At 38.8% G+C, this 13651-nt stretch overlaps 1 long non-coding RNA gene across 1 annotated transcript; it reads right to left on the bottom strand.

Moving 5' to 3' along the window:
• Positions 1-8717: 8717 nt before the first annotated feature.
• Positions 8718-12273, bottom strand: LOC124477822. Its single transcript, XR_006957187.1, has 3 exons — positions 12067-12273; positions 11888-11953; positions 8718-10444 (listed from the first exon to the last, which is right to left on the bottom strand). It is a non-coding gene; the product is annotated as an uncharacterized LOC124477822 (long non-coding RNA).
• Between the last annotated feature and the right edge of the window lie 1378 nt (positions 12274-13651).

Here is a 13651-nt window from a genome sequence, read left to right as displayed (position 1 = left end):
TCCCATGTACACAGGATTGCCAAACGGACTTCCAGAGCCCCGAGTACCCTGTGGAGTAGCCTCTTTTTGCTCGCAGACGATCAAAACAGTCAAACGAAGACTGTACCTGTAGAAGTCCAAGTGGACTCAAAGAATTCAGTGTTTGGCAATCAACTGCAACAACTACCAGTGTGACAGTATTTATTTACAGGTCAATTTTGTCGTAGCGTAATCTTATACACCTGCTAACTTTAAAGTTTTTTTTGGCCTAGTAGTAGGCTAGTAAACGTAATTCCTTCTAGGAACGATAGGTCCTAGCTATAGAAACCAGAATAATGATATGGATTGAAGGACTGAAAATCTTTGTGTCTAATCCAATATGTAATGATGGTAATCAATGACACAAATATGTGTTCTAGAAAGAGTGGTCTGGAGTCGCAGAGGTCCGATAATATCAGCTTTAATGCAGCAGTTGGAAATCGCCAAGTACAGAGCTCTGGGGTTGTCTACGTTTCCCTACCCGCAATAGAGTTTGGGCTGGTTCACGAAGTCCAACTGGCTATCTGTCCCTGCCCCAGCATATATTATACAGTGCAATTGAAACAGAAATATCAAAAAAGGGTTGAGCTTGTTCTCTCGTGTATCAGGGAGTTTGTTCTTCCCCACGCATCCCTTCTGCTCGGGTGCTGCCTCAGCCTGGATTCAAGGTTGCTTCTGAAATGGAGAGATAACAACACAAAATACAGCCTGTTTCCCACACCCCGTGTGAGACACAATGTTTTAAGCCTGAGCACACTTCTAAGTTCATAAGATATACATTTAATAAGCACAAAACATAACTTTAATACATGTATCCTGTATAAAGTCTTACGAGCATTGTTCCCGTTGCTATATAGTGCACAGTGCCCGTGATGCATTTGGTGAGTAAGTTGCCACAAATATTAATAACTGGAATTATAGATAGTACCATGCCCATGATACAGCTAATGATTATAGCACTAGAATTATACTGTAATGTATTATAAATTCTTTAATCCCTCTTTTGATCTCTGAAAACACCAGAGATCAATCAACATAGCCCGGACCAACCACCGCCTCCTCTTCCTGGTCAGCCACCCCCAGCAACGGCATTTGGAACCCCTTCATTGGGTTCTCCACAGCCGAGACAATGATCTGGTTGCACAGGGATCTGATACATGGGATAGAGCAACAATCATATTGATATTCGATATAGCACACACTAAGCAAATTAGCAGAAACCATCTTAGTCCAGTACAATTCTAGTATGGTCAAGCAGTAACACTCTTGACCTGGTCGTAACCCTCTTTTCCGGACTCTCATATTTGTAGCAATAGCCAAAGGTTCACTGGCCCTCCTGGCACTTCTCCACCAACTCATGCACAGCACAACACATGCTCCAGTGGTACCACATACTCCCTTTCCCCAGCACCGTTAGGGCGTGCAAGGTTCTCTCGATGACCTGGAATGGTCCTGGCCATAAATGTACAACAGGCTTTCCCGAACATCTGATGATGTATGGGGGCAGGTGGGGCAGGGTATTCAAGGGGAAGGGGGGAGGCAGACCACTCCTAGGTCTGATGAGGCATAGGGGCAAATAGGGCAGGGTCTGCAAGGGGAAGGGGTAGATCATCCAGTGAGAAAGGGGGGACAGGGTCTCCAGGGGAATGGGGCCTTAGAACAGGGGTTGTATATCCAAAGGTAGTCAGACCCGCCGCTCTGATTCGTCCTGAAGCAGAAAAGAGTTACAGTCCCAGCATCACCTTATCTCCCATGATCAAGCAGTAACTGAGTCAAATGAGATGCAAACAGTCGGACACCAATGATTAAACACAGATATTGAAATCAAGAACCCATTTGAGGATTTAAAGTGGATATTTTTAGGGTGGGACAACAAACACAGAATAAAAAATATCCCATTACTGATTATACAATGTTAACATACAATTCAACAATAATGATGAGACTATGCAGCGTTATGGCCAAGTGGTGAGGACACACTGGACAGTGGGAAAACCCTAATGATGTTACAGGGGAAAACCCACCGTCACTCCGCAGAGTGGACATTCAACATCCATGTATCCACGGCAGACCTGGACATTCTCACAGGCCCCCTTCACCACATACATACAACTTTAGCCAAGCTTTTTAGAATTGTAATATAGAAAAAATAAAAGAAATTATCAAAAGAAATGTAATTCAAAATGTAACTGTCAACCCAATCTCCTGGTTTAACTCCTCCACTCTTTGGGTTACAGCTTCACCTGGAACAGAATTTAGCAGAAGATATCTCTTTTCTAGTTAGCATTTTTTATAAAATTGGTTAACCATTTGATTCACCTCTTCATTATGCTATGTGAAAGGTTTAAGTTGTAGTACATATGATCTCCAATAAATCAATTCAAATGGTGTTAAGCATCTGGTATAGGACTGGGAAAGACTTCAATTCACATAGTAAACATACTGTATCTATAATTACCAGGCAGTATTTTCCTCTTCACATTTTTTTAGTTCAATAAAGTGCATGCATATCATGTTTGCACAAATAGGGTATGCAAAAAAAATAATCTTAAAAGTTTCCTTGAATAGAAATCCATATGCTATAAACACTGTTTTGTTATCTCCACCCCTCCTGTTTGAGACATGCTTCATCCCATGGCTCAAATCAGCACATAACGAAACTGATTCCTTAGTTCCATAAGTTCCTCCTGCGAATTTACATAACCTACCAGAATTTACAATCTGTTTCTTTGTTTCCTTATTTAAACAAAATCAACTGTTAATCTTGTTTCTTTCACTTCAAAAAAGGTTTTCTTTCTTTTAAAAGTTAAGTTTAAGACCTACATTGTTTCAGATTCTCAATTTTACCAAATCACACCTCTTTTCATCAAAGATATGATAAAAGCAATTTTCATTATGCCAAACCAGAATCTGTATGCTTCTTAAATGAAATATAGACCAATTAATGTTCTTAATGTAGCTATTAACCAAACATTTTCCCAACTATATTTTCTACAAAGGTCAGATAGGTAGAACTTCATAACTCGTTTTGCTGCAGTTCAAAACGAGCCAATCAGCTCAAACCATCATAACCACAATTTATCAGACTTGATGAGTCTTCCCAAATGATTTCAGAACTCTGCTACCAATAATAACCCTCTTCATGCACTAATACCATTTATTAATACAACATTATCACAGCCTAACTATTTATCCCAAACAGTATGCTATCTCTAATCCCTGCTCTCCTCTCTCTGTCCCCCCCCCCCTCCACACATTCCCTGTGGTGTGGGGGGTTGGAGCTGTCAGGACCTGCTTGGTCGTCGGTCTGCCAAGGTTGGACCAGGTCATCACCCGGAATCCAGTCTCCATGACGGCCAACAGCGAGTTTCCCGGTCCCATCCAACGTCTATAAAGGCGAACAATGGGTTTTGGTGTTTCAAAACCCATTGACACTGTATGACTATGTTTAGCTTGTGTTCTGCTCCTCTCTCCTACCAACCGTCTCTGGAGGAGGGGATCCTTCTCTGAATTGCTCCTCCCAAGGTTTCTTCAATTTTTTCTCCCATTGGGAGTTTTTCTGGGAGTTTTTCCTTGTCTTCCTTGAGGGTTTAGGTTGGTTGAGGGGCAGTTCTATGGGCGTATGTGAAGCCCTCTGTGACATGCTTGCGTGTAAAAAGGGCTATACAAATACATTTGATTTGATTTATGCCAGGCTCTGATAAAACTCTCAAATAAAACTTAAAACCAAATGACGATGAAACTCCAAACAAAAGTACATTGTAAATACTTTCTCTTTCTCATTTTTAACCACAATGCATCTAATACCTTTATCAAAACTCTTAAAAACTCTAGATTTGACTCTTTTGACTTAAAATGTTTGCCCCTATACTTTCAAAGTATATGCATAGTTTCCTCTTCAAAACATCAGTTTTTACACCAATCATCTGTTCACATCCACAAAACGTTCCCGTTTCATTTCAAAACCTTCCATGATCCTCTCTAAACCAATCTTTTATGTAACTTTCCAATTGCTTTCTCATAATTTTTCACATTTCCTCAAACCAAAATAAAATAACTTTGCTCTTTTGAATTTGCTTAGCACTATCTATATCATAACTTTGTTTCATGGAATCCATGTTTAGATAGGATAAAACTGCTCCCAGACCTACGTCACTCATGTCAGTATTACGCTCTGTAATCATGTTAGCCAAACAATGCCCTTAAGACAAAAAGAAAATATAACTCAAAATGCTCCCTTTTTCTGTTTCAAACCCGCAATTTAACAATGTAACCCATAAGACACAAACCCTTACTCTTTAACTTCTCAAAAGTCTTATCAAAACATGTAATATAGAATACTCCTTTGAATATATGCTATTATTTCCCAGTCATTACGCCCTCTGCATGCGTAATGCACGGAGTTTGTTCTTCCCCACGCATCCCTTCTGCTCGGGTGCTGTCTCAGCCTGGATTCAAGGTTGCTTCTGAAATGGAGAGATAACAACACAAAATACAGCCTGTTTCCCACACCCCGTGTGAGACACAATGTTTTAAGCCTGAGCACACTTCTAAGTTCATAAGATATACATTTAATAAGCACAAAACATAACTTTAATACATGTATCCTGTATAAAGTCTTATGAGCATTGTTCCCGTTGCTATATAGTGCACAGTGCCCGTGATGCATTTGGTGATTAAGTTGCCACAAATATTAATAACTGGAATTATAGATAGTGCCATGCCCATGATACAGCTAATGATTATAGCACTAGAATTATACTGTAATGTATTATAAATTCTTTAGGATATGACACTAAATTAAAATGAGCTTCTTAAATTAATTTGCTGAATTCATATATTTCATTGATAACTTAGCACTAGTTGTGTAGCTATGTAACCTACTGTAACGTTGTAGTTAATGTGTAGAGCTAGTGTTAGTGCTACCTCCTGGGAAACGGTCTAACGTTAGACTATTATAACGTTACATGAACTCATCACTTTATTCCTGTCACACTTACCCTAATGTAGAGTGTAATACAACTTATAAAATCCTTAAACTTATAAGTTATTTGGATCACCTAGCGCTGCAGATGTGTACAGAAGTGAGAAGCGAAAACAATTACATCTGTTTTCCGGTTCGAACGCTGAGCGCTCCGCATAACCCCTATTCAAGCTAGACCTCAATAAGCTTAGACCATAGAGTTAATATAACTAGAGTAAGCTACTTTAGTCTTCCAAGATGGCGTCCCCATTCATTTCCATGAAAAGTGCTCAGTGGCGCAGTGAGGCAAGCGAGAGCGCGAGACTGGACGCGGCCATCTTTCCACTTCCGTGTCTTCCTGTCTAGCTTTAAACAGTGGATCTTTTTTTCCTAGCTCCGAGAGCTCATGTAAATCGGCTATCGGCCAATGTGAACTTTTGTGCTCGTGCCCTCTTAGTATCCGCAAGCACATTTGCAGGCAACTTTCATTGACTAAGCAAATAAATGGGTTGCTAGTTTACCCATTTCGGATTGGTTTCAAACTTAGCAAAAATCGGGAACAATTATTCTATGAAAAAGCTAGTAGTATGAGCCAGGTTCGAGAATCAAACTAAAATTATTGGGGGAGATAGTTTTGTAAATGTTGAATGGAGTTAATAGAATAAAAACGACCGGAAGACTCGGAAACCTAACCGTACATGCAATACCACCTACATCCACCGGGGCCGTTGCTTCAAGCCGAGGGGCGAGGGCTTGGCTTAGACTCTGCAGCCCAGATCAGGCGATAGTCGAAAAGAGGAGTTATGTTGCAAAAAGTAAAGCGTAAAGCAGCAGAGAGGTGTTGTTTCAGCAGCGTAAATTATTTTTTTGAGTTTTTTGGGAGTTGTCCCCAAAAAGAGCAATGTTGCCGCAATTAACATGGCAAGAGAGACAACTTGTCAAACCATTACGACCGTTAACATGTGTAAATTGTAGACCTACCAAATCGACTTAACATATATATATATATATATATATCTATATCTATCTATATATATATGCATTTAGGCCTACTGATAATTAGCGTAATTTGATGAGCTGTCTGAAACCGTCCTGACAGTAGGCTAGCCTATGGCCAATATTCTCAACAGGAGATTGAAAATAATATTAGCCCAAAAGAGAACGTGGGGTGGTAGGATAAAATTCTAAACACTGATGAAAGCCATGGTTAATTGCACTTGATGTGGCTAATAATGTTTTAAATTACTTCAAAATAACTTTGCCACACGCATTTATTAACTGATCGGCTAAATGCTGAGATTTAAGATAAAAGGGAAAGATAACCATGACTAAAATAGGGATTCACTGAAATGACTAGTATTGCACAGATCCAGCATTGACTTTTTAGATCAGAAGGTGACCCAAATTGCACACTTTGTTTGGAAGAACAGTCATTTTATTGCTTAGCATGACTATCATTATTATATCATGAGTATTTCCAATTAACATAGTCTGCCTCCACAGATCCAGAGTGGGCTTGGACAGTGACAGACTCACTTTGGGAAAGCATGCCCTACTGGGAACATTAGGGGAGACTGTTGGGCACAGCATCTAATTGTCTTTTTGGGAAAGGGCAACATTTGTGACACTCATGTAGGGGCAGCATAAAGGGCACTTCATCACAGCACCCTTTTCCATTGGAAGTAAGGGCATGGGAACATTATAAGGGCACCTTATAGGGTACGGTATCACATTTTCTATACTATAAAGGAACTCATTAAGACATGTTTTTACACTTATAGAGGGCACTGTTATTTATTGCGTGGGGCATCCCAGGCACTGTGAATGGCAGACAGTAGGGCACTTGGTCTAATTTTCGCCACTCTAAGGCATTTTAGAAACACTTTCAACCATGGGGCCACCAGGCAGTCACCCCCTGAGTCTTCCACTGGGCCTGGATACACCCATGGGGACAGTATATTGCACCTATAATATTGGGGAAGCCAGAGGAGAGGTAATATAGAGGCTTGTCAACATATACATTTACATTTATGCATTTAGCAGACGCTTTTATCCAAAGCGACTTCCAAGAGAGAGCTTTACAAAAGAGCATAGGTCACTGATCATAACAACGAGGTAGTCCCAAACATTGCAAGCAGCCAAAACATGAAGCATACATTGTGAAAAAACTAAACAAGTGCCAAAAGGGAAGACCCATAAGAGCATGCAGTTATACAAGTTTACAAATTAAAACAACATGAACCACAAAAAAGTGCAGGACTGTACCTGTGGAAGAACAATCAATAGTAAACATTTTCACAGCGAGTACAAGACTTAACTTCGTTATAACTAACCTACAAGAGCAACAAGTCACTCAATAAGAGTCATTGTGATCCTGGAGGAAACTAACAACAGGTCTAGCCAAGCATTCCTAAGTGCCGTTGTACTCCCGGAACAAGTGTGTCTTGAGCCTTTTCTTGAAGGTGGGGAGACAGTCGGTATCCCTGATGGAGGTGGGGAGCTGGTTCCACCATTGGGGGGCCAGGCAGGAGAAGAGCTTGTGTTGGGACCTGGCAGTCTTGAGCGGTGGGACCACCAGGCGGTTGTCTGAGGAAGACCGTAGGTGACGGATGGGGGTGTAAGGTTGCAGGAGAGACTTGATGTAGTCGGGTGCAGTCCCGTTCACTGCTCGGAAGGTCAGTACCAGGGTCTTGAATCGATATAGGCTACTTTAAACAATGAAAATACTTTATACAATTGAATAAAGAGTCTCCTTGATTCTTTGTGTTTCAAGATTACCTGAAAAACTGATGATAATATTCAGGTACTGCTTGGAGCAAAGTACACCCTTCATATTTCCTGGCATAGTTCAAGAACGTCCCACATGCAAAGACATAGACAGATGCAGACAGACTGAACAGTGTCAAGGCTTGGCTACAGTGGGTAATTTGCTTCCTTGTGTGTGATTCCAGCAGACTACATAGTCTAGGCATACCTACATAAACTGCAGTCTACTACCCTCCTTTATTATAGTCTACTCTCATGTCTATTTACTTTCTACAAAGGATGGTAGTTTGCTTTTATGTGTACATTGTCATCCTTAAGAGTTGCTAAAGTGTTATTTTATATATATATATATTATTTATGTTTATATTATTTCATTTTCAAGAATTACAATTAAATCTATCTAGATGAACAATGCTGGGCCTGCTGAACTTATACTTCTTCCACAGATACTGGTCAGGGAAGCATTACTTCTGTCTCTGAAGACCCTTGGGGCTGGTGGGATAAACGCTCTTTGTATAATCTGAGCACCTTCACCCACCACAGGCTTGTCAAAAAACGGATACGCCATAATTGGTTGTAACTTGTCTTGAGACTCTGCTTAGTTTCTAAGGCCTTATTTTATGTCAATTAACCAATGGCTTTTGAAAACAGCTAAAGTGACATTTTTTCTTAACTTGTTAATTTAAATTAATATATTTTTTGGAGATGAAGTAGGCCTAAACACGTGAATCATTCATGTCTGCACAAGTCTGAATTTACGTTTCCGAACACGGACTAAAGTGCTTTGCGCGCAGGAATTTACTCGACGGAACTGTCTTTTGAAATTCTGTTTCCGCCTGTTTGAAATTATTTGCAACACATTTTAGTTTAGCTTGACTTCTAGCCTGACACGGATCAGGCTAGTTCCGAACCTTGATTACTTAGCTAGAACTAGAATAATCCACCTTCATGGAACGGAACTCTCGCTAAAGTTAGTGAGACTTGGCGAAATAAGTCTCGCTTTCCCTTAATCGACGTTGATGGAACACCCCCCAGGACTATGTGCCACCGAAACATAATTTGACTTCGACCACTGATGTAGTCCATTTAAATTATGAATGGTCTTGGAATCTGTACTTGGAAAGATACCTCACTGCAATGGAAGATTTTGATTTAAAAAAGACTTTGTCGTACAACAAAATTAAACCCATTTTTGGAAAGGTCTTAGGTTGCAGGTTCACTTATGTAAGTTTGACACATCCCTGTAAACACTTATCTGATATATTGACCTTTGAACCCTTGCCAGGGGTCACCTTAAAGCCCTATATTTAGTAACCCTAATTAAGGTACTTAGGGTTAGGGTTCCTTTCATGGCACATAGTCCTGGCTTGGTTCAGTGAATAACTGGGGTTAGATAAACTGTGTCTTTCAGTTTCATAACCCTAGCCCCTACAGGGGATCAACAGCGCCACCTAGAAAATGTAATTTCCTTAAGTTTACATTTTCTTTTTCAGCTGAAGCTAGGAACAGCCTGGGATTTTGTATTTGGAACCTTTTCACATTATACTGGAACCATGTTCGAAGATTACGATATAAAATAATGTTAAGTAAAGGTTACGTATAAAGACATTTAACTGTTGACTTTTCGAGCACTGCTACATTTTGTCTTTCATAAAAGACCAATAAATGTATATTTGTCATATTAAGAATTTAAATGTAACAGGACAAAAATATTCTCAATTTTTATTTTATTTTAAGTAAAAAAGAACTACATTTCCCAGAACCCCGCCAATGTTTTAACGCTAATATGCGCCATATTTGTAGTCCACGTAAGTTCACTATGGATATCATTTTAGTTAAGTGTAGCGCACATTTCATAATGACATATTTAATTACTTTAAAAACTTGTATAAGTCTTACCACGCTAACCCTTAACACGCAAAAAATGAAAATATATATTATTTATAATTCATATAGCCTACCTTCATGCCATCACCTTTATAAAGGCATGGATTATTCTGAATGCGACTTCATTGTGCCGCAATCCCAGAACAGATTATTCATATTCAGCCACAAGGAATCCATCATTTAACATTGTATGCAATGTGGTGTTAATAAGATAAAAAATTTACATCCACTTGTAATGGCCTGAGTTTTAATCTAAGTCTTCTCTTCATAGTCTACTCTTACCTCCACCAAGCAAAGGATCAGACGGTTGCTTGTAGGCTTACATAAGTGAGTCCAACAATGCAAGTCAATGTTTATAACAATAATACCAAAGTTTATGGAACAGAAAAACAAGACTGAGTTAGTGAAAATAAAACCAAAACCTGGTAGCTGCTGGCCCTCCCCGCAATGGGAAGGTGGAGCCAGCGCGCTCCCTTACCCAACTGTGAATCTAAAACAAAAACCTGAAAAACGTTAGCTAGGTCACCAACTCACCCATGTTGTAAGTTAAGTGTTATGGAGGCAGCAAAGTTGAACCACAATCGATGCCCAGAACCCAGGAAGTGACTAAATGTAAATGTAAGTCGATAACAAACAAAACATGAACAGAGAAAAAGACAGTGGCTGTAACAGTATCTCAACAAGCTCATAAAATGTATACAGTGTATATCAATAACAAATACAGAATTGGGAACTCTTAAAACAATAACCAGGCAGCTAGGCACAGACATATTAACAGCAGGCTTCCAGGTATCCTCCCATTCTTTTACACTGTGAAAAGAAATACACATCAGAATCGGAATATGGTTTATTCACCATGTATGTGAACAAACACAGAATTTACTAAGGCAGGGAGGGGCAAACAATAAACATACGGATCTTAAATTAAGTAAAAGTGCAAAAGTTTAATTATTTCTTAGAACTAAAATCTAAGCATAAAACAATTTAACTATAAAATATATAAATAAGAATAAGACAATTTGGTAACACTTTACAATAAGGGTGCATGAATTAGCATTCATTAATGCATTAACTAATGCATGAATCATCATCAGTTAATACATAACTCAGAAAGTACTTAATGATGCACAGATCATGAACACATAATTTGGTAATAGGGAGTCACATATGATTTACTATTAATTAAATCTGGAATCATGTATCAATTCCTATTGACATTGACATTGAGTTACCTACTTTAGTTAATCGTGCAAACTATGACTGTTAGTTAACTGTGTGAACTAAAACCCTGAGTTAGGAGGGTAATTCATGTGTTAATTACTACAATGGCGGTATCCATGGATTGAGACGGTAATTAATCATTTGTTAATAGTAATGTGCCTCCTCAAGTAAAGTCATAACATGAGTTACATTCACTAATCATTAACTAATTATTCACTCAACAAATACTTAGTTTTTACTGATTCTGAACTACTTCGTCTTCGAGATGAACGTGTTCTAACACATTAAACATTTTAACACTATAGTAAATATTTTACCATACATTTTTTGATGTTTTAGGGGAAGCTGAGCTTCCTTTTCAGTCTTAAAGAAATCGCCACTGGTGGAAAGTTAACATAGGAGTTCACCGTCATGAATTGGTCCAGAATCCAGGATCTGTTGCAGCCAAACATTTTCTACGGAAGATCTGGTCGATATTTCAAGTGGACTTCTTCTTAGAAAGGTGTCCTTGCATGTGTTGTTCGAGTGAAATAAAAAGTTTTGCAAACGGCATGGTAGTCATCAATTCGTCAAAAAGTTTTTTTGACTGTGATGCCAAAACAAAGAGTTTATTTAAAAGTGTTCTCTCTGAAAAAACTGTAAGTATTTGTTGAGTGAATAATTAGTGAATGTAACTCATGTTATGACTTTCCTCGAGGAGGCACATTACTATTAACAAATGATTAATTACGGTCTCAATCCATGGATACCGCCGTTGTAGTAATTAACACATGAATTACCCTCCTTGTAGCAGCCCCTCGGCTTTCTTAATAACGGCAGCGTCTCAACGGGTGCAATAGTTCTTTATTCTCGAACCAGCATGAGCACCGTGAAAACTAAAAGTTAACACACAAACATTGCTGATTGATTAATCTTACAAGAAAAATACATAAAACAAAGATGCGCTCACTTAAACATACACACAGTTAACAAGTTGCAGTAATACTCAAATAGACAATCTATGACCTTCATTTTAGCTAGCATTATACACACCTCGCTCCGCTAGCCAAAGGGTGCAAGGTTGACTTGCTGCTTCTAATTGGCGTGAGGGTCTCTTTGCTAAAACAGTACACAAATGTGGATGTAAACAAATCGATTAAACAAAACATAAAGCAAACAGCATTACATTGAACTAATATGCTAAAACAAAAGGACAACATCGTCTCGGTTACCTCACACGTGTCCTTCTTCTATGGAAATCATCAATCAGTGTATACCCATCGAATATACAGGTTCCTGGGCTCACAGCCTCAACCCCTGGCACATGAATGACCTGACACTTGGACGCAGTACCTCTAACGGCCTCTAGTGGCCACTTACACTCCTAAAACAGGGTTTTGGTTCACACAGTTAACTAACAGTCATAGTTTGCACGATTAACTAAAGTAGTTAACTCACCTATCAGTTAATGTGTTAATGTCAATAGGAATTGATACATGATTCCAGATTTAATTAATAGTAAATCATATGTGACTCCCTATTACCAAATGATGTGTTCATGATCAGTGCATCATTAAGTACTTTCTGAGTTATGTATTAACTGATGATGATTCATGCATTAGTTAATGCATTAATGAATGCTAATTAATGCACCCTTATTGTAAAGTGTTACCGAAAATGTTTGTTACTTTATCAAAAGTTAGTGAAATACAGTGATCAATGTTATCTTGTTTTACAATTTCACCATGAGATTATCTAAATTAAGTTAAAGGTCCCCATGGCATGCTGTTTTTGGATGCTTTTACATAGGCTTAAGTTGCCCCCTAATACTGTATCTGAAGTCTCCTCCCGAAATTCAGCCTTTGTGCGGAATTACAGCCACTAAGAGCAGTCCCACAATGAGCTTTCCTCAGGATGTGCCGTTTCTGTGTCTGTAGTTTTAAATGGTATGAGGAGGAGAGGGGCGGGGCTACCTGCCATGCTTCGGTCGTTTGCAAGCCATGATGTGTCTCAAGGAAAAAACAATATCGTGCTTGCACCGTCGTAGCTAATTTTTTCATTGGCGGACCAAATTTTTTTGACGGGCAAACAGAGAAAGGGGATGTAACCTTTCCTCTTATGACGACATAAGAAGAAAATTCCAGATGGGCCCATCTGAGCTTTAATTTTCTCAAAGGCGGAGCAGGATATCCAGGGCTTGGTTTACACCTATCGCAATTTCTAGCCACTGGGGGACCATAGGTACGATAGGGGAACTCAAATTAATGTTAAATAACCTCCTAAAGTGAAGTTTTCATGTCATGGGACCTTTAACACTAGTATAAGTAAAGGTTTGGAGATGGACATTTCATCATATTGGCTTAAATAAAATTCAAATCCTAATAGTAATCAAATCAAATGCTTAGACAGTAATATAAATCTGGTATCTGTGGCCGTTACAGGACTATAACTAGAGATGGTACAATTTCTGGGGAAATTGTAGGGTGTGCTTGCTTACTTGTGTTGGTTGCAGGGGTCTGTATTTAAATTACATTTCTGTATATTTTATATTAAAATGCATAGCCTACTTATTATTTATATTATTTATATTTTAAAGATTACATAGATTTAAAAGCATATTTTTTTCTGCTCATTTACAACTCAAAATACTACGAGTGAAGAGTAGAATGAAATAGTTGTCTTCTCATTTCCCCTGCAAGAGGGAATGGTGATCAGCAACCTCATAGTTGCATCAACGAATACATTTGGCAGACCGGTGTAAAAATTAGACCTAATCTCTTAAACGTCATTGTAAGTCATTGTAAGTTTTTCCATTCT

The sequence above is a fragment of the Hypomesus transpacificus genome, chromosome 15 (genome assembly GCF_021917145.1).
Source record: "Hypomesus transpacificus isolate Combined female chromosome 15, fHypTra1, whole genome shotgun sequence".
Classification (NCBI taxonomy): domain Eukaryota; kingdom Metazoa; phylum Chordata; class Actinopteri; order Osmeriformes; family Osmeridae; genus Hypomesus; species Hypomesus transpacificus.
This window is presented reverse-complemented; position numbering and strand designations above follow the sequence as displayed.